Source organism: Sceloporus occidentalis, unplaced genomic scaffold, assembly GCF_023333645.1.
Source record: "Sceloporus occidentalis isolate IW3139 unplaced genomic scaffold, rSceOcc1.0.p SCAF_10, whole genome shotgun sequence".
Lineage (NCBI taxonomy): Eukaryota > Metazoa > Chordata > Lepidosauria > Squamata > Phrynosomatidae > Sceloporus > Sceloporus occidentalis.
Genome location: NW_028316990.1, coordinates 12235001 through 12257565, shown reverse-complemented (window position 1 = coordinate 12257565; position 22565 = coordinate 12235001). Strand labels below are relative to the sequence as shown.

Sequence of the window (22565 nt, the reverse complement as noted above, 5' to 3'; positions counted from 1 at the left end):
TAACACAATGGGCAGGCAGACTGGGGCCTTCAAGAAGACATAGATTTTGACTTCTGTTCAGTAGTACCTAACATGCATATGGTCATTCTTTGTCCATCAGACCACAAACAGCACATACAATCCACTCAATACCTCACTGAATATCCCACTGTTGATGACAGGGAAGAAGATAACTGGTGAGTGTTATCCCTGCAAGATTTTTATGGTATGGAGAACGAATATGGAGCCACATTTTAGAAAGTAATATTCCAAGGTGACTTGCCATGTTCAACAACCATTACGGCTTTAACTTCTAAATATTAACTTGTTTGGTTTTGCAAAAGGAACTAAAAAAGATTTTTAAAAAACCCTAAATTCTGCATACTGGAGGTCTGCAGTACAAACCTTCTACATAATGCAATGAGGACGCACTATTTTAGTTTTTAAAGTAACCTGAAAGCCTCTGTCACTTTACAAAAGCTAAATTGTCTCATGTTATTGTAACAGTGAAATGGTCGCTCAAACTTTGCTATCACAGCAAATAATTCAATCCAAGTCGCGGATTATTTGTAACAAATTATTTCTCAACACAGCCTTTCTCCCTGTGTACTCTCCAAGGCTGGGATGGAGGAGAGTGATTTCAAGAAGTAAGAAAGTGAGAAGGAAATGCCATCTCTATGTGCTTTCTTTCCTTTGTAGACTCTGCTTCTCCCCAGGAACTGATCTCTCCTGACAAGAGAAGAGAGGGATGCTCCCTTCTCCATCCCAATAGTGAGAACCTCTAGATGTCCAGACTGCCCTGGACCCCTTTTTTCAAAGGGATCTCAGGGCACACAGGAGAGGTCTAAACCTCCCCATCTTTGCATGCTGAGATGGAAGCAAGGGTTGAAAAGTTCAAGTGTGAATCTGTGTATATACATGTATACTGTACATGGGATAAATCTATGTTTATGTGTCTGTGTGAGTTAGCACACAAGGACTATATATGTTTGGGAGCAGCAAGGGAAAGACTGTGTGGGGGTATATATGTGTTTGTGTGCATGCATGCCCCTGATCTAGCATCCACCATCTTGTGGTGCTCTGGGACTACAAGATGGGACAAGACGTTGTTCATTCTTTGCTCTCCACTGAGTAGCATTTTGAGACACAGGTCCTTCCTACCTGGAAATGCAATGAACAGAATTCAAGATCCTCTGTTGCAAAAATGGCTGGTCTCTAACTGAGCTATGGTCCTCACTATGCACCTCCTTGTCATTTCAGTGCTCATATGATGCTCTTTCAGTGTGTAGTGTGCGGTACAGATCACAAGAGTAATCTAGCCTCTTTGTTACAGAAATAGATCAGGAAGATCAAAGATAAACTAAGAGAGCCTATCTAGATAATGGTGTGAAAGGTACAGATTAGAAAGCAAACCGGTACATTTGCTCACACTGCTCATATTGTAGACAGTTTTATTGTGCTATGAAGGACTCTATTGGTGGTGTTCTGCCAGAAACATCATAACCCCCAACTTAACTCATTTGCCTTGAATGTCTCAACTGAGTTCCTTTTCTTAAGTCATTTTAACAGTTTGGGATACAGAATGATTCAATACTTCTAGCAAAAGAAGATGACCCTTTATGTGAAAATTCAGCACTGGATTTACATGCTTGTCTCATTCATACTATTGGGCAAATTAGATGATACAATTTTATGATTTAGGAAAAGAGCCTTTTAGTTTGAGAAGTAGCAATTTCCTTTTTAAAAAACATCTTTCATTTTCAAAGCAATAAAAAGTGGCATATATGTCCCATACCATAATGGATTAATTAAGGAATATTATGTTTATCCTAAGTCCTGACTGAGTTGTACATCTTCATAACTCACTCATAAAAATTAATACATTTTCCAACACTCCATAATGATATATCACCTATTTTTCCCCATACCTGTTCAGAATAAATTGTTCCACACTGGATTATTCTGAAGCACAGCAAGGAGTATTAAAAATTACACTGTTGTTTTCAAAATTTACAGAACAATGCACCAAAATACTCCTCACTGAATATCTGAAGTGTCATGTTACTACTATTGTCACATCTTTTTCCCCCAGAACTAATGCAATGCACACATATACCTTCCCCATCCCACATCAAGCTTCTTCACCTTTGTCACAATCTTTTCTTTTTAAAGCATGTCTTTATTAGTCGCACAGAAATATTAATGCAGTGCATCTCATAAAACACTCAAATTTCCAAACTGACAGACAAAAAAATCCTCAAAATAATAATGTACAGATGTTCCTTATTTAAATTAGCTGTTGGCATTTAATGCTGCCAATCTCATATGTGATCAAGTTTGCAAATTTCCCAGGTATTTTACAGTGGATTGTTTACCTTCAACCTCGATTATTATTCCAGATAACTGAAATAGGCAATCATTCAATAAATAACAAATGTTAGGGGTCTGAGGCTATCTAAGGGCTCCAACTGGCTAGTTTTATTTTTCTTATCCAATAACACTATCTTTCTCTTCTGCTGTTAATATTGGCTCTTTCCTTTTGTACTTTAATCTAAAATGCTGCCTCAAAAGCAATTTGCCTTTAGTGATCACGTGCAAATTTAATCCCATCCTTGAATATCAAGCAGAAATCTTCTTCTCATATCTAAGTAGTCAGAATTGCTAACAACCCATACAAGCATGTGCGATATGTTTACAGCGCATGTTTCTCTTGATTCTGATCCAAGTGAGAACAGGAGGCTGGATTATCAAAGGATATATCCTTGCCTAAAATGCTTCCCTATATTATGCTGGGTGGAAGCATGCAACAAGGCAAGCCTTTTGAACTGCTCAAAATGAGTGCCATTTTAAAAAGCTTAGAAGATCAAGTGTGATATACAAGTTTCCTGCAATTTTGATAGTCCCCTAAGGCCTCGTTTCCACTTACCTCTTGATTCGCTTCCTGCACCGATTCCTGAAACCGGTTCAGCAAACAGCGTGGTTCCCACTATGTTTGCACCGGTTTCAAGAATCAGTGTAGGAAACGACAGCCGCCATCTCTCTCTTCGTCCTTCCTGGCTATACTGGGGGTGGAGGAGAGACCGGGGTGGAAAGAAAGAGTTGTATTTATGCTATGGGTTTTTTTTTCTCTATCCAGAGGTGTACCTTGTGTTGTATACTTTCAAGCCAGGGCTGTACCTTGTGTTGTTGTATACTTTCAAATCATTTCTGACTTACAGCAACCCTATCACAGGGTTTTCTTGTTATGTTTCTTCAGAGAGGTGTTTACCATTACCATCCTCTGAGGCTGAGGGAGTGTGGCATGCCCAAGGTTTACATGGCCATTCAGGAATTTAAACCCTAGGCTGTAGAGTCTTAGTCCATTGCTCAAACCATTACAATATACCACAGCAGTTTCTTAGTGTATCCAAGTCTTTATTCTGTCAAGATCATAGGAAATACTTCTATATTTTTAGTATTAGGTAACCATCCTGGTTTAGTGTTATCTGAAAACACAACCCTATTATACCAGCATCTGAATTACTTGTTAAAAATGCTGAACAACACTAGGCCCAAGAGAGACGTCTGCAATACTTGGTAATTTCTAACCTGTGTGTCATAGTGGTTTGGGTGCTGGACTTGGGGTCTGGAGACAAGGGTTCAAATCCCCACACCGCCATGGACACCTACTAGGTGACCTTGGGCACGTCATACTCTTTCACCCCCAGAGGAAGGCAATGGCAAACCACCTCTGAATAAATCTTGCCAAGAAATCCCCATGATTTCACCTTAGGGTCGCCATATGTTGGAAATGATTTGAAGGTACACAACAACAACAACAAAGAAGTCACACAATGTTGCTTGCAAGGTGGGAATAACTATACCTATTGAATTTGTCCAGCTTAAGTGAGGGGATAATTTAATTTCACTTTTTACAAAGAGTTTATCAAAATGTGCAAATTTCTTCATATTTCTGATAAAAAGAACTTGTGGCTTAAAAGTTCTGAAAATGAGAGAAAGCAAAACTGATTTATTTAATCATCACATTGCTTGTTTAACAGAAACAGAAAGAAGGCAGAAGAGAGGCAGCTAGTTGAATTAGCAAAATCCAAAATAATTTTGAGACACCTTACATCTTTTTCACCTTATCACTTGTCCTCAAAAATGCATCTAACACAACAAGACCTCTGTCGACAGGCTACCTTAGCAATAAGATATTCATAATAGTATATCAATTTATTTTCTTTAAAATGACAGTTGAACAAAAATAGCTTTCATCGTCTATAACATGTAGCCAACAATCTCTCCCTACAATTCAAATTATTACTTTTCTGTGTCTGTTATGTAGAAGAATTGACCCAGAAAGCAAAAAGGCTAAGAACCCATATTTGCTTGGCTTATTCTGTTGCCAGAAGTTCGCAAACAACTCAGTTGGTGTATCACATAGCAACCACTTCATGCCTATTGTTAAAATACAGCTGTTACTGAATAGTCTTCCCGTTCACAAATTAAAAAGCAGAGCTATGATGAGTCTTTTGCATTTTAAAAGAATCTATGTTTGATCCTTCTCATTCTGACCCTGAGCAGGTTTGACATAACCAGTTATTCATGGGAAGGTGGGATAACACTTGTGAAAGATCTGTTACGATTGGGTTGTAACTTCACACTAACAGGTAACTTCACATTAACAACTAATTATTATCCAACATGTGAAATATAGAGTGAACTGAGAAGGGAAAAAATCAATTTTGAATACCCTAAAATAGCGTTACAGACTTTGTGAAAGCCAGCATAGTGGTGTGGTTTGAGTGCTGGACTACAACTCTAGAGATCAAGATTAGATTCCCTGCTCAAGCATAAAAACCCAGCAGTTGCCAAAAGTTTGCAAACAACTCAGTTGGTGCAGAAGAAACTAGTCAAGAAAACCTTATCGTACGTTCTCCTTAGGGTCGCCATAAGTCAAAAATCATTTGGAGGCAGACAATAACAGCATTGTTTTAATCTTTTTCTTTTTGGACTATCTGCAGGTATAGATGCAGGGAGAATCCAATGGGTTCAGCTCCTGAAGCTCAGTCTTCCTATGCACAACTTCCAGGTCAATGTGCCAATGAGAGCATTGTTGCAGTATAACACACATCTGTTGTTTTCCCTTTAATGTTTATAGTGGCACAAGGGCTTGCCTTAATGGTACAGATGGAGAAGGAACAAAGCTTCTTGGCACTAGGGATGTAAAGAAAAATCACAAATTTTCTCATCACTGAATAGAAAGGGTCCCTAGAAAAAGTTGTGGAGCAGAGGGGAGAGGTCAATTGCTATACAATTTTTCATATCTTTGTAGTTTTTGAGGGGAAATTTTGGTTTTACACAGAAAAATGCATTTTGTCAAAAGAATCTGTAAAGCACCATGTAGATTTATGGCACTATAAATGAACAAAAACAACAACAGCATTGGAGGTCTTTAAACAGAGGCTGGATGGCCATCTGTCAGGGATGCTTTGATTTGGATTTCCTGCATGGCAGGGGGTTGGACTGGATGGCCCTAGTGGTCTCTTCCAACTCTACGATTCTATGGTAAAAATATGTTTTCTACAAAGCAGTTCTGAAAGAATACAATTTTCAAATGGGAAACTTAGGATGGAGAAATATTTTGAAATTCTTCATCCTTGCATGCAAGAATGAAATTAACAAAGATTTACATCTCTACTTGGAGCAGTTAGAAACCCTAGCAGCTGCCACACATTGTGCAAATGGAGCCACAAAGATCCTTGAAGGACAGGACTTGATGACATATCATCCTTCCTTTTAACTTGTACCCATGATGGCAGCCATCACATTCCCCTATACATAGGTGAAGGGAGGGCAACGCATTGTAATGGTCAGTTCTTCCCGGGTCTTTTGTGATTCGTTTGTAAGGTATACCAAAACCACCATGTTTTGTTCCCATGTGGGTTGAAGCTGTACCAAAAAGGGGAGAGTCGCTGAAGGCAGTCCCCCAACCACCGTCTCATAGTATTGAAACATTATTGTTTGGTTTTTAAAAAATAATTATATGTGGAAAAAATATGTTTTGCACGTCAAGCATGTGCAAAATGGACATGGATCAAGTGTAAAACATTTCAGACATTGTTACCTCCAGCTCAGCTGACCCAAACTCAACCCTGTAAAGGGTTCAGAACTATGATCAGATCCAGTAATGCGAGTCTACCTGTATTATACTTATGTTGTCCCAATTGTAGGCGACATCCTACACTACATAGAATCATAGAATTATAGGGTTATAAGAGACCACTAGGACCATCCAGTCCAACCCCCTTCCATGCAGGAAATCACGATAAAACATCCCTGACAGATGGCCATCCAGGCTCTGTTTGAAGGCCTCCACGGAAGGAGACCCCACCATGCTCCAAGGGAGTGTGTTCCACTGTCAAACAGCTCTTACAGAAATATTTCATGTATTTTAGTGTTTCATTTGAAAATCTCTCATTTATAATCCATTATGTTCCATTACATGTCAAGGAGGAAACATTGATCAGCTGAAGCTTCTCTCTATGAGTCTCATACAAGGTTGCATACTTCTTGTTCAACACCATCCTTTTGTTTGATGTGTTGTAGTTTAACAAGGAGGAACGTCCGATTATCTGCTTAGCTAACAAAGTATTACCTCGCAGAGGTAATACAGAAAGAAAATGCTACCTATAATAGGGCAAGTGCCTAAGTGGAAGCAAGAATGGAAAACCTAATGCCTATGTTTTTTTCCAAAGCACTTCTATGGAAGGATAACATCATCCTAATAAGAATATTTTCTGCTGTTCCCATCCACCTTTTGTGAAAGCAGGGCACTGTGAGAGGCAGTTCTCCCCAACTCAAGCAAGTGAAGTAGCTGAGGGTCTGGAAAGTACAGAATGCATAGAGGAACCCAGAAGTGGATAGGTTTTTCTGTCGAGAAGCTTGTAAGTAGATAGATGTTTCTGAATGTGTCCAACCATGATAACAGAAAGAACAAGGACAGGTTTTCTTTTTAAAAAAAGAAAAGAAAAGAAAATCCTATATCCATACTCCGATATTATTAACTATAACCCTGACGTTTACACAGTTAAGGAGCTTTTTTGAAAATGTGTAAACACTCTTATATTCCTAATAATTCTCATAGCATTTTCAGCAAGACAAGTACGTTAAGTACCCTTTCCTCAATGGTTCTCACAATAACCCAATAAGACATATCAATATTGTTGATGCTATCATACTAAATAGAACTCAAGTCTCCTATCTGTATACTGACCAGACTCATACTTGCTTTGTTTTAGCAAGATTGCTTCACCATGAACTTCCAGATGCATATCCTATATTCCTATATTGTGTATGGAAGGCTGTACTTGAGGCAGATGGTGGCCTTCTCATAGTCGTCCAGTGAATGCATGGCTATGAAGAGATTTCAGCCCAGACATGCCAGCTCAAAATGCAGTACTCTATGAGCCAAACTAATTCACGCTGTTCTGCTAAACGTATTAAACTGATGAGAGAAATATACTTGCTGCAATCTACAGCCATCACATATCCTTCACGCACATAAACTACACGGCTCATTGTGAGATACATGTATCTGTTCACTGCAATGAACCTGCACCTATAGGTTTGCACTCTTTATACCATGTTCTCATAGTGTCTCTATGCAATGCTCAAATAATGTTCCATTTGTTTTAAGACAGGCTTATAACCATCCCAATGTTTTAGATGAAAATTATAGTGTATGGCTTAACTTTCTTCCTCACTTTTAGTTTGCCCTCTGATTCATTTCACTTTTTATCCCATGCATTGCAAATACCACCTCAATAAACTCACCAATCTTTTAAAGTTCTGTTTGTGAAGAACATGCATGCAGTATCCTGGTTCCTAAATAAACTCCATCTTTTGGAAGACCTAACAAATACAGGCAGCATATTCTGGCTAAAGAGAAACACAGTACACTAGATTTCTGCAACTTTGCTGATGAACCCAATATCTTATAGAATAAAACCAAATTCCTTGCCTATATTTTCTTCCTTATATGCAGTACTGATATTTCTACATTAAAAAATTTAGACATATCATTCTAGATAGCCATCTTCTGTATAATGAGGCTCTACTTCTGGAAGGCTGTTTCAGTAACTGGCAGTTCCTGGACCAAATCTAACCAGAATGAGCCAACTTACTGACCTATAAATCATAAAATCTGTTTGCCAGTGACGCTGGCCACAGAAAGCTTTGGAATCAAAGACTATTGACATTCAGTTGTATAACCAAATGTGGCAGATCTCCTGTTAATTATAGGTGGATTTTGGGAGGAGGGGAATAGCAAATTTAATGACTGTTCATATCCACAATAATAAAATTACAGATAATACCCCTATCTTCAACAGTATACTTTATTAAAACAAATGAGGGAGACATAACTTAAATTAGAACAGGAAAAAAATGTAGAATAGAAATCTTTGTTACGGTACATAACTATTGGGAAGAAAAGTAGGATCTGATCATTAAATTACAGCCCCCATCCTTGGGTCTCTATAGAAATCTGAGTCTGCCCTTTTCACTCAGGTAAGCATGAAGATAGGGAATAAAAAAGAAAAAGAGAGAGAAACATAAGAATGCAATGAAGGCGCAGGTAAGTTTGACAGCAGGGCATGGAGTCAAATTTCCAAGTCACCCTACATGTTCTTTGGGGCCAATACTGTTGTTGTTAGACCTTTCTGCCAAGGCAACCCACATGCCATTAAATTTGCAAAAGGCATCCTCATGCTTACATCTCCTTCTCGCAACATGCCACTTCTAGACTTGCCTGAGCCAGTCATTAATGTTACACAGAGAACCATATTTCCAAGTCCCTTGGTGGAATTTCTCATAGTTTAATACAGTGCAAGGTTAACTCAGGGGTGTAGCTCTGTGGAAGGGAGGCTGGCAAAGTGAGGGCATCCCCTACTCCAAATAAGCATTCTGCTCCCCCCCCACACACACACACACAATGTAATTTTCCTTCAGTCCCCAAATTGCTAACATTGTAGTAACTTAAAACTGCAGCTGAGCATTTAGAAATACAATTTAGGAATCCAAAGCAAAGGGTCAGACAGAAGTACCAAGAGAATACTAACAAAGCCAGTGTGGCGTAATGGTTTAGGACAGGGTTCAAATACCTGCTTGGATGGTGAAACCCACTGGGTGGTTTTGAAAACCCCACAATAGGTTCACCTTAGAAAGGACTTGAAGGCACACAGCAACAACAACACTGTGAAAAAGGCAAAGAGAAGAGTTCTAGATCTGAGTGGTTTTCAATGTCTCACTCACGGCAATGCTAGAAATTTGGAGGTGGAAGACAAACTTTGGGTGACAATTCTAGCTATACTCTTAGGTTACTTCCCTTTGGAGCATCTGAATTTGAGTTCTTGAAATCATTGTGCGCATATGTGTGAATCCTTGCACCTATACATGAGCCACAACACTGCTAAGTATATCTTCTAATAGCAGGCAAAGTGTGTAAGAATGTAGTGTCATCTGCTACATATATCTTAAAAGTCAGAATCAGTTTTAACTTTAGATTAATTCTCTGTCAAAGCATTCCATTGTTCTGGCATCAGAAGTTCAGATTATCCCTTATGTTTTGAAACTTATATTCAGTAACCCACTCAAAACTAAAGAGAAAACCACACCAGCTAAAGATGAAATAAAGGCAACATTTCATCTCCCAACATTTTATTCCTTGAAATACAGTTTAAATTATGTTACGCAAATGTTTTTTTTTAAGGATGCTTTAATGAAGAAGAAACATTATAACCAGGTTTTCTTTCCCTTTTCTCTTTTTGCATGTCAAAGGATTCACCTAACAAATCATAATCCACAATGATACAACCTTCCCCCATCGAGGCAAAATGCATGCACACACAAAAAAGATTGCTATGGCAAAGAATTGTGAATTTCATTAAATATGTTAACAGGGGGAAAAATTCAGCTTTGAAAAATAGTAATCCTGTCTTTCAACAAAAATATTATAGGAAGCTATGAATTTGGTAGATCTGAATAGGCTGTTGGTACATGTTTTACTAAGGTAATATAATGGCACACTATTATTAGATCACATTAATCATTACTATGCCAAAGGCAGTGACAGCCCCACTGAAAAGGATTGAAAGGGCTGGTAATGGATATAAATTACCCATTGTGTGATAAAAGGATTTTTACTAAGAAGGTAAGAATAAAACAGCAAATTTCTAATATAACTGTTGGGTGGGGGGGAATAAAAGTAATCCTCTATTGGTAATATCCACAAAAATAAAAAAGCACTTTTAAAAACAAGATAAAGTCACAATATTTTTAAACAATTTATACTGAATAAAATTAATTCCTTGGCTTCTAATATTGCTATCAATATTCGTATTTAAATGCTTTATGGAATGACCTCTAAGGAATATAGTAAAAAAGAAAGGTAGGTTTTGCTAATTAGAACTGAAGATGGTTTTATGCAGATTCATTTAAGCCCCTTAGAAGAATCAAATGTGGATTGTCAGGCACCCCAATATTATATGATGTTTTAAGGTTCTCATTCATATATCCCAAGTTCTTTGTACACAACAGCTATAGTACCAAACAGTGAATCCTTTAAACAAGTAAGGAAGGCCTGTGCAAACATTTTTAAACATATTAACATTCGGAGCTGACAAACTGAGTTGCACCTAGGACCAAAATGGTAAGATATAAAGAGTTCTGTAGCTGATCCACAAATTTAGGGAGCTTATAGTTAGAGAACCAGTATGGAGCAGGGGTTTGAGTGCTGGAATAGGACACTGAGAGACCAGGGTTCAAACCCTCGCTTGGCCATGGAAACTCAATGGATGACTCTGGGCAAGATCAGGGACATAGCCAAGGGGGGGGGGGTTCTTGGGGTCTGGACCCCCCCTTCCATTAGATAAAATGAATGGTGTGTGCTGCTGCGCCGCCGCCGCACCCAAGCCCCATTATAATGGTGGCACTTAGTCTGGACCCTCCCCTTCCCAAAATCCTGGCTACGTCCCTGGCAAGATATACTCTCTCAGCCTCAGAGGAGGGCAAGAGCAAACCTGCTCTAAGCAAATTCTGCCAAATCAGGATAGTTGGCATGTATGGATTTATTTGGGACTCCTGCACGTTTCTGAATACTCTAGCAAGTCCAGGCCTTGTCTTAAATGGAAATCTAATTAGCAATTTGACAGCAAAATCCACTATTTGTAGCAAGATCCCAAGCTATCGCAGCAATGGCTTGTGTTTGTTCTAAGACTCTCCTTCAGTTAGAATGTTAACATGTAAATTCTAGGGAATAACCCACTCCAGTGACAGATGAATTCTAGCAGAAAACACTCCATAGGCAACTCAAGAAATACTGCTCTGACAAACAGTTACTATTGGCAGACTAAGACTGGAAGGGTTTAACAGAGAAGATTATCACACCAGCACTTAAGCACTGGTAAATCACCTCTCAAACTTTGAGAAAGTGTGTGTGTATGAGAAAGCCTGGCATGCTTCCTCAATGTCAAGGAATTGTCGGCTCCCTCTAGCATCAATGAATTATTCAGGGAGAGGAAATTTCCTCTCAACGGAAACTTTGTGTTCAGAGGAAATTCCCTCTCCCTGAACGATTCAGTGATATTAGAGGGAGCCGACGATTCCCTGACATTGAGGAAGCGTGTCAGACTTTCACGCATGTGAGCTTCCTCAACGTTTGAGAGGCAATTTACCTCAAGATAAGAGCTAGTGTGATAATCTTCAGAGTTCGGAGTCCCAGAAGATGACGTCAGTCAGAAGCTATAAGACAATGCTACTCAAAGTGGTAGACCCTGGACCAGTGTTGGTCCATAAGCCATTGGATGTTTGTCCCTGACAAGTTTCCAGAAAAAGAAGAACAACTGTACCCAGTGGGAACAAATACTGTGCTTGCCCCTCACATCCAACAGCCTGGGAGGCACTGCTATAGGAGACTTCTGGATCTCAGGCAGAGCCACAAGAGCAGACAAATATTTCTAATAAGAGCATAACCCCATCAATAGCCCTTTTATTGTACCCTAGTCCTGACCTCTGCCTTCAGGTCCCACTCTCCTGTTGAGGATGCAGAGACTTAAAGGGCCAGGGCTCTAAGAGAAGTTTGAGGTTCACTTACAAAATATGCTGCCTATGTTAGTCAATGACTTGGTGGAAAAGGAAGTCCTTAAAATTAGGATACTTGTCTTAGAAACAGAAACAGAAAGCAGCTTGAGAGAGATCTGAGGGCAGGAAATCTGTATTTGACTTGGGTAAGAAAGAAAGCTCATGCCTAAGACTTCCATCATTTCCATCACTGACAACATATTCTCCTTGTATGTGAGTTATTTCTGGATTTCAGGATCATGACAGTGTCTCATCTTGACTACAAATGTGTCTCTTTTTATACACTGTAAGAACATTTGGGACATCATTATTGCATTTCTGCTTTTTTGCTTATAAATATGGGCCTCACTTTGACATGGATTTGTATATATTTTACCAAATCTATTCAAGCAGAGTTTACCTTCTGTAAATCAAATATTTCAAATGCCAACCCTACTCCTATGCTTTATTTCATATGTGCAAATATCAGAAACAGTTTCCAGTCTTTTTTTTAAAGGTTTATCCTGGTAGTCACATGGGAACAAGAATTGTATGTAGGTGAAAAGGAGGGAAGGAGATGGGATGTGGAGCCTACTGTTTCTCCTCTGTACCCAGCTTAAAAACTAAGTGGCTTCCTAAAGGAAATAACTTACTTCTCTGCATCCAGTATCACTTTGCAAATCTTTGGCCTTTCTCTACCAGCCAATTAAATTATTAACTAGTCTGGGCTTTATTTTTAAGGATGGTACACATCTAATACAAAGTTAGTAACAACTTGTTGATAATTAACTATATATACATTATGGCATGTGCAAGTTAAACTATCTTGAGAAAGCTGTCTTAAGAGAATGTTATGATGACATAAAACTTTTAGAACAGCAATTCTTAACCTATGATCCATGGACCCACAAGAGAACACAGTGTCCTCAAAGGGGGTCCACAACAGCTTAAGAAATGTTATCAATGTTATCAGTCCTCAGCTTGAAGGCTGGAAAGCTGGAAGTGTGAGGAGAAGGAAGAGGAAGAAGAGAAGGAAGGTGCGGTAAAAGGGCAGCTGACAGCACTTTTTGCTTCATACAACTTCTGCAGAACCTGGGGACAACTGGGTTGAGGATTGGCCAGGAATATGGGCATCCAGATTACTTTTCATGGGCTGTTTTGCCCCACAGACACCTGGGGCAGCATCTCTACCCACAAGGCCACCAACTCTCCTCCTTTCGCCCTCCCAAAGCCTGTTGGGCTCAACTCCACACTGAAAAGTGAAAAGTGAAAGAGAGGTAGGAGGAAGAGGAGGATAGCTCCATCCCCTCACCATGTCAAGCAGCAACAGAATGACTCTGCTTCTCTACTCTTTCTCTCTCTCTCCCTTTCTTGTCTCTGCTTTCCCAGCCCTCCTTGCCATGACCATTTCCTCTCTGGTTCCTCCAGAAACTCCGAAAGAAAAGGGCAAGAAGACACCCGTGTGACCAACATACCCTGGCCAAACAAGTCCCTGCAGCCCTGGCCAGGCATCACTCTGGATCTCACCCACCTCCTTTTTCTGCCTGCCCTCGAACAAAGCTCAGACAAGCGCTTGTAAAGGTCCCCTAAAACCATGCTTAGCTATGGGACTGAGGCTTCTAGGTAATGTTCTTACCATCCTGATCTCACTGTGCAAGTGTGTTCCCTGCCTCCCCAAACTCACTGATCTCCAACTAGAACAAAAAAGGTGTGTTGTCCAGAATGGCAAACTTTGGGGCCACCAATGTGCACAGAACTGGAGGTGAAAGGAAATGGTGAGAGGCAGAGAGACAGGCAGGCACAGGCAAGCAGGCAGTAGCAGCAGTTCTAGAGCCATGCTCTGGATGTCTGTGAACAAATGGGTGTAGTGTGTGTGTGTGTGTGTGTGTGTGTGTGTGTGTGTCTATGCACTCATGTGTGTGGCTCTGCCTTCAGGAACCTCCTTCCCTCAAGCGTCGAAGCATCAGCACATGCGGCAGAGGAATGAGAAGCCAGCTTGATCGCTCCACATCTCATGCATGAACATATAGATGTCCAGAAAGCAAAGTCTCAACTCTTCATGCCACTTGATACTACTACTAACACACACACCAAGATGGAGACACATCAGAGAGATCTTTGGTGGCCAAAAGGTACAGGGGATGAGATCTAGTCAGCTCAGTTTGGGGGAATTTCTTTATAGAAGTCCTTCACCGCACATGTCACAACTTTAAATAAATATCTGATGCACTTTAGAGTTTTAAATCTTGGTGGTTCACGGTAACAAAAGATATTTAAAGGGAGTCCATTGTAAAGAAAAGTTTATGTACCACTGTTTTAGAGGTATGTGTCCACCAGTCTTTCCCATTACAGAAAGCATTATCATCACTGCAGTGATAATAAGGTATCCTTACTAAAAAGAACTTTTTTTCAGAAGTCAAAATACATTTTCAGTTGGAAGCTCAGTTTTGAAACTTGTTAAGTATAGATGATCTTTTCTCTTTTTCTCTTTTTCTTTTCCATAAACATATATAGAAACACACACGCATCATGCAAAGCACATAGGCATTAATCTAGGGATGCTCATTCATAAAACATATAATGCTTAAAACGCTTAGTAACATTTAATAAAACAATTCTTACCAGCAACAAATCCTTTGACTGGCTGTGGGATCTCCTCGCAGTTGTGGGGAAAGTACACAAGGTCAGGAATTGCTAAAACAATACCTGCGAGAAAGTTAAAAATGCAAATCCAATGTATTTAAATCAAAAAACACTTGTATTTAAAATTTTAACAACACACCACATTTAGAAGTGAGAAACACTGAGGAGAAAGGAAGGAGATACTAATGTAATGAAATAACACTGATACTGATATTCTGGAAACCTCTTTTACCTTTTATTTTTGCTTCTTGCAGGAAATTCCTTCATATTTTCGCATTCTGTGCCAATGAACAGGTAGTGAATTTTAAATTATGATCCCAAACTAACCATAAGAAAAATGGTGAACCATAAGAATTGTTATAGAAATATCATTATTTGATGCTGATATCCTAGTCTCTACAACTAAAGGAAGACTTTTAAAAAAGTTTTAGTGCACAAAATTAGTCCAGCTACATGAATCATCAGTGCTTCATAGCTTATCATCTCCATTTAAAGAAGACAGCAATTCCAGGCAATTATGCTAGACAATTTAAGATTAACTTATTAAAAAGCAAGATGAAATTCACCCAAAAGTTCCTAAATACCTCTTAATATTGACCTAAGCCTAACTTCTTTCAATTTAAGTAGGAGGGCTTAATTTCAAGGGATATTTTGGTCCTCCTAAATATCTCATGTAAAATGTAAAGTTCATTTTTAGATACTAACTAGATTCCAATTATAAATGATAGAAGGGAATGAAAAGGCTTCTTTGGAAGCCCGGAGATCTAACCCACTTTAAACTTGACTAAATCTACATTGTAGATTCTACTTGAGTTTTCAACCCTATTCTTTCCTTGCTGAATTTACATGAATAGTTCTATTTTATTGCATTCCTTTTCATCTCCCAACATGATTTATCTATACCAGTATGGGGAGGAACCTTGAAGGATCCCTATGATAAAGTATAAAGTTATGTTCACACATTGACACTAACACTGTTAGTCTCAAAGGAGCCACAAGATCTCTCCACATACTTATGTTCACACACTATACCAAAGCAAAGACCACATATTTCCTGGCAGCTTCTACTTTACCTTTTGTTAAGGCCAGTTTCATGTGTGATGGAACTACAATGGAAGACTAATTTTATTTAATTTTGCTTACTATAAATATCGTCTGAGAAATCAGGCTTTATAGCACATGTGCAAACTGTGTTGGCATGGCCATGTGCACAAACTGCCACTGCTCCAATCCGTGGATGGCAAGCCTGTGGAAAGGAAGAGATGACTGTACTTTCTATAGAAACACCATAGAATAGGTTCTTTCTTCTTGCTAAGCTACCACAAGTCTATCCTGCTTTATTTATTTCTTTGTTTTAAGCAGAAGAAGGACAATCAGATTTTAAATTGTGGTAAAACGTTAAAGTCAGAGACACTTCATCTCTTTAAGGAGTCCTGAGCTAATTTGTTTGGAGGGTTTGTGTCATCGCTCAGGATGTCAATGTCTCCTGCAATCTCTTTTACCTGTTAATGGCTGTGACTGAAGCCCTCTGGTTTAAAAAACTGGGAAATGATTTAAGATCTGTGGCACAAAATGTCCTTATAAAATTGGGGAATGATTACCACTTTTCAACATTCAACTGACATGCAAAATAGTCTAAAAGAGAAGAGCAATTCAGCTGCACTAATGTAATTCTAAAACTTTTTTAAAATATAAATAGAAAAATAAAATTATTTCATATAGAGCCAACAAACATTATAAGCTGCATGAAAGCTATCACTGTGGCATTTAGGACAAACAGGACTACTGGCAGGGGCACATGAGAGGAGGTTTCTGCTCTCAGCTTGAGATTAGAAGCCAACAAAGTGCATCACAAATCCTTGAAAAGTATTGTGCTAGAATTAACACGTATACAGAGTGAAATCGAGGGCCCATTCATATTACACCATTATAGTGCTATTATTTCACTTAGATGCGATCATTCCACTTTAACTGCCATCCATCCTCTGGAATCAGGGGATTGGCAAGTTGGTCATAGGGTGGAATGATGGCAGTTAAAGTAAAATAACAGCACTACAATTGTGTAGTGTGAATGGGCTCAGCTCAATACATATCCCATGAGAAGTTTGATATTAAAGGCCTCCTCAGCATACTTGAATGAAACAAGAGAAGAACCAGAAGAACACACACAAATGAGTCTGTATATATACACCACGGCTTAGAAAAGTTAGATTCTGGACTGCAGCTCCCAGAATCCCTTAGCAAAAATGGCCAGTGCTCATATCTGGTGTGAAGATTCCAAGAGCCAAAGTCTAAGAAATACATTTTCCAAGATCTACACCAAATAAACAGTTGGCCCTCCGTATCCATGGATTTTGCATCCAATGGATTCAACCATCTATGGCTTGAAAATATTCAAAAACAAAATTCCATATAACAAGCCTTTATTTTGCCATTTTATATAAGGGACACCACATTTTACTATGCCATTGTATAATATGGGACTTAAGCATCCACAGATTTTTGTATCCACAGGGGCTGGGGCTGGTCCTGGAACCAAACCCCAGTGCATATCAAGGCCCATTGTACATTGAATTTATGAGATACAGTATCAAAAAGGTATCAACACACAGAATTTCTATGACTCTCCAAAAGTTCTGGCTATCAAGCTCTCACTTTGTTTCCTCCACTAGCCCTGTACTATTTTTCAACTTCATTGTAGCTGCCACTGCCATCCTTGGTAAGTTTGTAAGCACTATCATACATAGTTTTAAAAATTATTAGCACATGTTTGGTATTTATTGGATTTACACTGCACCACTTATAATAAACAATACGAAAGTGAATACTAGAAAGTTGGCGACAGTCAGAAAGAGAGGACATACAGAACTGGTCAAAGTCAGCCCAAAACATTTTGTGGCCTGAGAAAGAGTAGCAAGTGATACTGTCTAATAAACCAATTCAAGGTTCACAGCACTTTAAGCCAGACATTTTGGCATATGCGGCAGAAAAATCCTACAACGTCTCTCCATTCCTGCAATAAACAACAACAATAAATTCAAATAGATTAAAAACTAAATTTAATTTAAAAATTTTAAAATGCATTCTCCTTTTCAGCTGCCTTGAATCCCAAGCCAGGAGAAAGTTGGGATGTACAGCATATATGCAACTGTAAATTGACTTCAGGTATACGTTGAGGGAAGGTTATAGGGTCAAAATTATGGATTTTGATATGATCCATTGATAAGTCAAGGGTAAAACTCAGGGGCATTTAACAAAACATGTAAAGGACAAACCAAAGCAAAACAATGCCAAAGAACTTGCAAAATTCCAGCAGTCATAACTGTTTGCGTTCACTCTAAAGGCTGGTGCTTCTTTAAGGTAATCCTAGGATGGACTAAACTCTCAGCTTTTGCCACTCGACTCAGAGAAAGAGACAGTTCCTTTATTAATAAGAGTTAAAGTACAGTACTTGCATTGATCCATGGATAAGACCCAGGGTTTTTGTTTTTTTTTTTGGGGGGGGGGTGTCATTTTTTTCTCCTAAAATTTACAGACTTATATATCTGTAAATACAGTAAATGAACTAAATGAATTAAAAAAAATATGGCACTCACAATCTATTACTTGAGCTATTCTCTTCACTTCACTGAAACATAGGACTGGATCTGTTACAAAGACCACAAATTGTTTGCAATTTTAGTATATTTGTTTTGTTTTGTTTTAAATGCATACCAGTGATGTTTTAATAAAAAAAGATGAATACAAAAAATATGGAGTTTCAAATGTGTGTCATTTTTGTTTGCTCTTCTGAGAATCAAATTACTGTGACTCCTTCTCAAGTGTACACTAAGTAGCAAATGCAATTTCTCACCTATACTGTTTAAAATAAATGTACAGGGCACAGACTTCTACACAACATGGAAAAAGAAACTAATCTATATACTACAGGGAAAGACTTTGTTGTCACACGTGGTAAAAAGTTATTTTTATACCTCATCTAGTCCACTTTATTACACAAGTTAGCCCCTTCCTGTATTTGGTATTTGTCAAGAAAAGAACTGTGGACATTAAAAACACCAGGGTTTTTGTATGATCGCATTATCACCAGAGCATGCTCCTGGGAATGAAGGACAAAGATAACACTGCCCTTGGGGAGAGTGGTTATATGTCTTTACAGTGGCTATAAGACCATTGCACACCCACAAGCTATGTTAAAGAAAAATAAAGGGGTTGCCTTATTGGAAAGCCATTCTACCTTATCAAGAGAATACCCATGGGGACTGAAAAATTAAATTCAAATCACAGAACAAAGGGTACAGAAGAAATATAAATTCAATTCAAGAAATTGAGTGGAATGGATACAAATGGATAATGAAAAATAAGTAGGAAAGAGAGAATACTGCCCTCTATAATTCTTCTAGCTCTAACTTTGTCCAGATCAAGCGACATAGAAGTTTGGTTAAGATGACAAAATTATAGAATCATAGAGTTGGAAGAGATCACAAGGGCCACCCAGTCCAACCCCATTCTGCCATGCAGGAACTCTCAAGCAAAGCATACCTGACAGGTGGCCATCCAGCCTCTTTTTAAAGACCTCCAAGGAAAGAGGCTCCACTACACTCCAAGGAAGTGTGTTCCACTTTCAAATAGGACTTACTGTCATGAAGTTCCTCCTTTTTAATCTGTTAAGGTCATCTTGAATTTTGATCCTGTCTGCTGGGGTATTACAGATTCAAACTTATTAACTTTTGTACACTGACTGCTTAGTTCAGTATGAAGCGATATAGAAATGTAAATGCTATTGCTATTGCTATTAATGGGATGGAACACACAAACTAGGAAAGGCTGCAGCAGTTTGATTTACGTGAGTCTACAGGGAAGGGCAAGGTTCCATCTGTCTTCTCCTCTCCCTCTGCAGAGTTGAGTACAAACTACTTTTTCACTTTGAACTTAGTTTGCAGCAATGGAAGTAAGAGAGAAAATTGGAAAGGAGAGAAACTAGGGTATTTTAAAATCAGCTGTAACCATGGTATGGGCAGAAGATTAATCAAGATTGTCCCTGCTAATCAGTTATTGTTTTGAACCATTCAGCCAAACAGAGCAAATAATCTCTTTTTTGTGACCAGCAAGAACTCTAAGTGGAGGACCCTCCCCATCCTATAAAAGGTAACAGATCTCAACTTCTGAAATACAGCACCAGCGTGCAATCTCATCTAATGCTCTTTCCTCCATTCCTAACAAAGAATTGGAATCAGCCTAGTGTCTTTATGCCTTGAACATCAGTTACATATATACATTATAAGCATAGAACAATGTCTTAAAAACACTCCTGGCTGTTTTTCCTTCATTGGGATTTACATATATAAATGAAGAAGAGAGGAGTTCCCTAGAGCAAGATGTTGAAATTCATCATAACATTCATCCATTAGTTTGTAACATCCAAAGAACTCTCTCCAAAGTAGTGCCACAGACCACAGGCAAGGAGGCAACGTTTAGTATTTTTACTTTTAAAATTTAATTTAACCCATGATTCACTAAATTACACACCAGCCTCATATGGTAACCTCTTGACGGGGGGTCACCAAAAGTCTATAAAGATTCTAGTGGTCTAACGTATAGTAGTTCTAAACTATTTCACCTTAAGCAACAGTGGGTCTGCTTCTTTTCCATTCCACTGTGATCCAAACGTTGGACCAGTACAGATCGCTGGATCGGGGTCGCAGCAACCACACACTACAAAATGCCGCTTCTTTGGGAGGCAGAAAAAAGCCCCCTTTTCTGCCACAGTGGCATCTTTTTGGCTCTCCTGGGGCGTGCCAAGTATAAACACTGCGTCGCCAGAACTCCACAATGCTGCCTGCTGTCTGGTCATCATCTAAACACCACACCTCCACATTGCCCCCAAGCCGGCATATTATGCCGGTCTGTTTTGCCCCCCAGTTTTCTACAGTCTTAATTATAAAAATGACATAATAGTCCATATAAATCATTGCAAATACATCATTATTTACCCTGATGTGGTCTATGAGTGGTAGCAAACCTTTAAGGCTACACACAGCCCTGCAGATGTTGCTAGAGCATAACTCGCATCATCCCTCACCACTGCCTAGGCTGGCTAGGGCTGATGGAATTACAGTCATTCAGTAAGAGCACAAGTTGGCCATCTGTTTTCTGGGAGAAAGAGAGAGGAAACCACAGAAAGGCAAAGAAAATGAAAATGAAAAGGCAGAGCTACCTAGCTAGATATGATACAGATAAAAGTATACTATGACATTCAAAATAAACTGTATCCTATCTTGCTGGATAGATTTAAATGTAGGACTTGGATCTGGAAAGAATAAAGATCACTATTAATTCAAGGTTTTCCCCCTAAAACAAATTATCATAATGTATGTTCTCTTACAGTCAGTGAAAAGTAGAATTTATACTCATATGATGCTGAGAAGAATGTGGCTGTAAACATTCATTTATTTTATTTTTGCAGGCAGGAATGAAAACATTCCGAAACAACATCATTATAGTTATTATATCCTTGATGATATTTTTCATTAGGGGTCTCTACTGTGAAATTTTCACAAAGCTTTTTTTTCATGCTATATTGTTTTTGCACAAAAAGCCCGATTTTTTTGCACGAAAAGATGGTCTTTTGTGGAGAATACAATTTGCTCAACCATTTGTTATTTGTTGCATTTTTAGTCATCCTTTATCACTAAGAATGAGAAAATTTCTGAATATTCCAACATCCCTACCAAATAGTAGCTATCAACCATAATAGTTATTGGCACTGTTGCCACAAAATCCAGCCTAAAAGAGTATCACAACACAGAAAAATTTAGCACAGAAAAATGTTCTTGATACTGGGATTAAGGGATGCAAAAAATGATACCTGCTAAATTTCTCCACATCAAGCTACTTGTTACCACCAAAATAGCAGCAGTAGAAAAAGAGGAAGTAGATCCTAGGGCTCTGTCACACCACACAATTATAGTGTTATCATTCCAGTCTTACTGCCATAGTTCCATCCAATGGAATCCTGGGATTGGCCTATGGCTAAACATTTAAAAAAATGACCAGAAAGGATGTACATAAATTCAACTTAGATAACAAGGAAATCGAAATAGTTAAAGATTTCCAACATTGATCAGAATGAAGACGCGGTCAAGAAATCAAAAGAAGATTAGGGATGGGAAGGGCAACTCTGAACAAACTGGACAAAATCCTAAAATGTAAAGATATACTGTTGAACATTAAAGTCAGTATTGTCCAAGCCACTGTAGTCTCCATCATCATATACAGATGTGAGAGATGGACAGTGAATAAATGAAGAAAATTAATGCATTTGAAATATGGTGCTGGAGAAGTATTATGAAGATACCATGGATGGCCAAAAAGACAAACAAATTGGTCCTACAATAGATAAAAACCAAAAGTTTCCCCAGAAGCCAAGATGACTTTGGCCACATCATGACTCATGAGACATGATTCATTAGAAAAGGCAATAATGCTAGGAAAGGTAGAGGGTCGAATGCAGGGAGGAAAACCATACGTCAGATCCAATGAGGGAGGTCATAGGCCTGAATCTGCAAGATCTCACAGAATCATAGAATTGGAAAAAAGCTCAAAAGCCATTCCCCTGCCATGCAGAAACGCACAACCAATGCACCCCGACAGATGGCCATCCAGCCTCTGTTTAAAAACCTCCAAAGAAGTAGACTCTGCCATAAATCAAGGGAGTGTGTTCCACTGTCAAAAGCTCTTGCTGTCCAGAAGTTCTTCCTAATGTTGAGCTGGAATCTCTTTTTCTGTAGTTTACATAAGATCTGAGCAGAGAGAGTGAGAATAAGGGGTCATGGAGATGT

At 38.8% G+C, this 22565-nt stretch overlaps 1 protein-coding gene across 7 annotated transcripts in view; it reads right to left on the bottom strand.

The window, feature by feature from the left end:
* ZNF536 (zinc finger protein 536) overlaps nucleotides 1–22565 on the bottom strand; it is a 479395-nt gene that overhangs the window by 366740 nt on the left and 90090 nt on the right. For 6 of the 7 annotated variants that reach the window (XM_089539948.1, XM_089539953.1, XM_089539954.1 and 3 more), the window contains one exon: nucleotides 14704–14787. The exons of the other annotated variant lie outside the window; for it this stretch is intronic. The gene's annotated coding sequence lies outside the window, so the exon portion shown is untranslated. The remainder of the gene's footprint in view (nucleotides 1–14703; nucleotides 14788–22565) is intronic. 7 annotated transcript variants of the gene reach the window in all.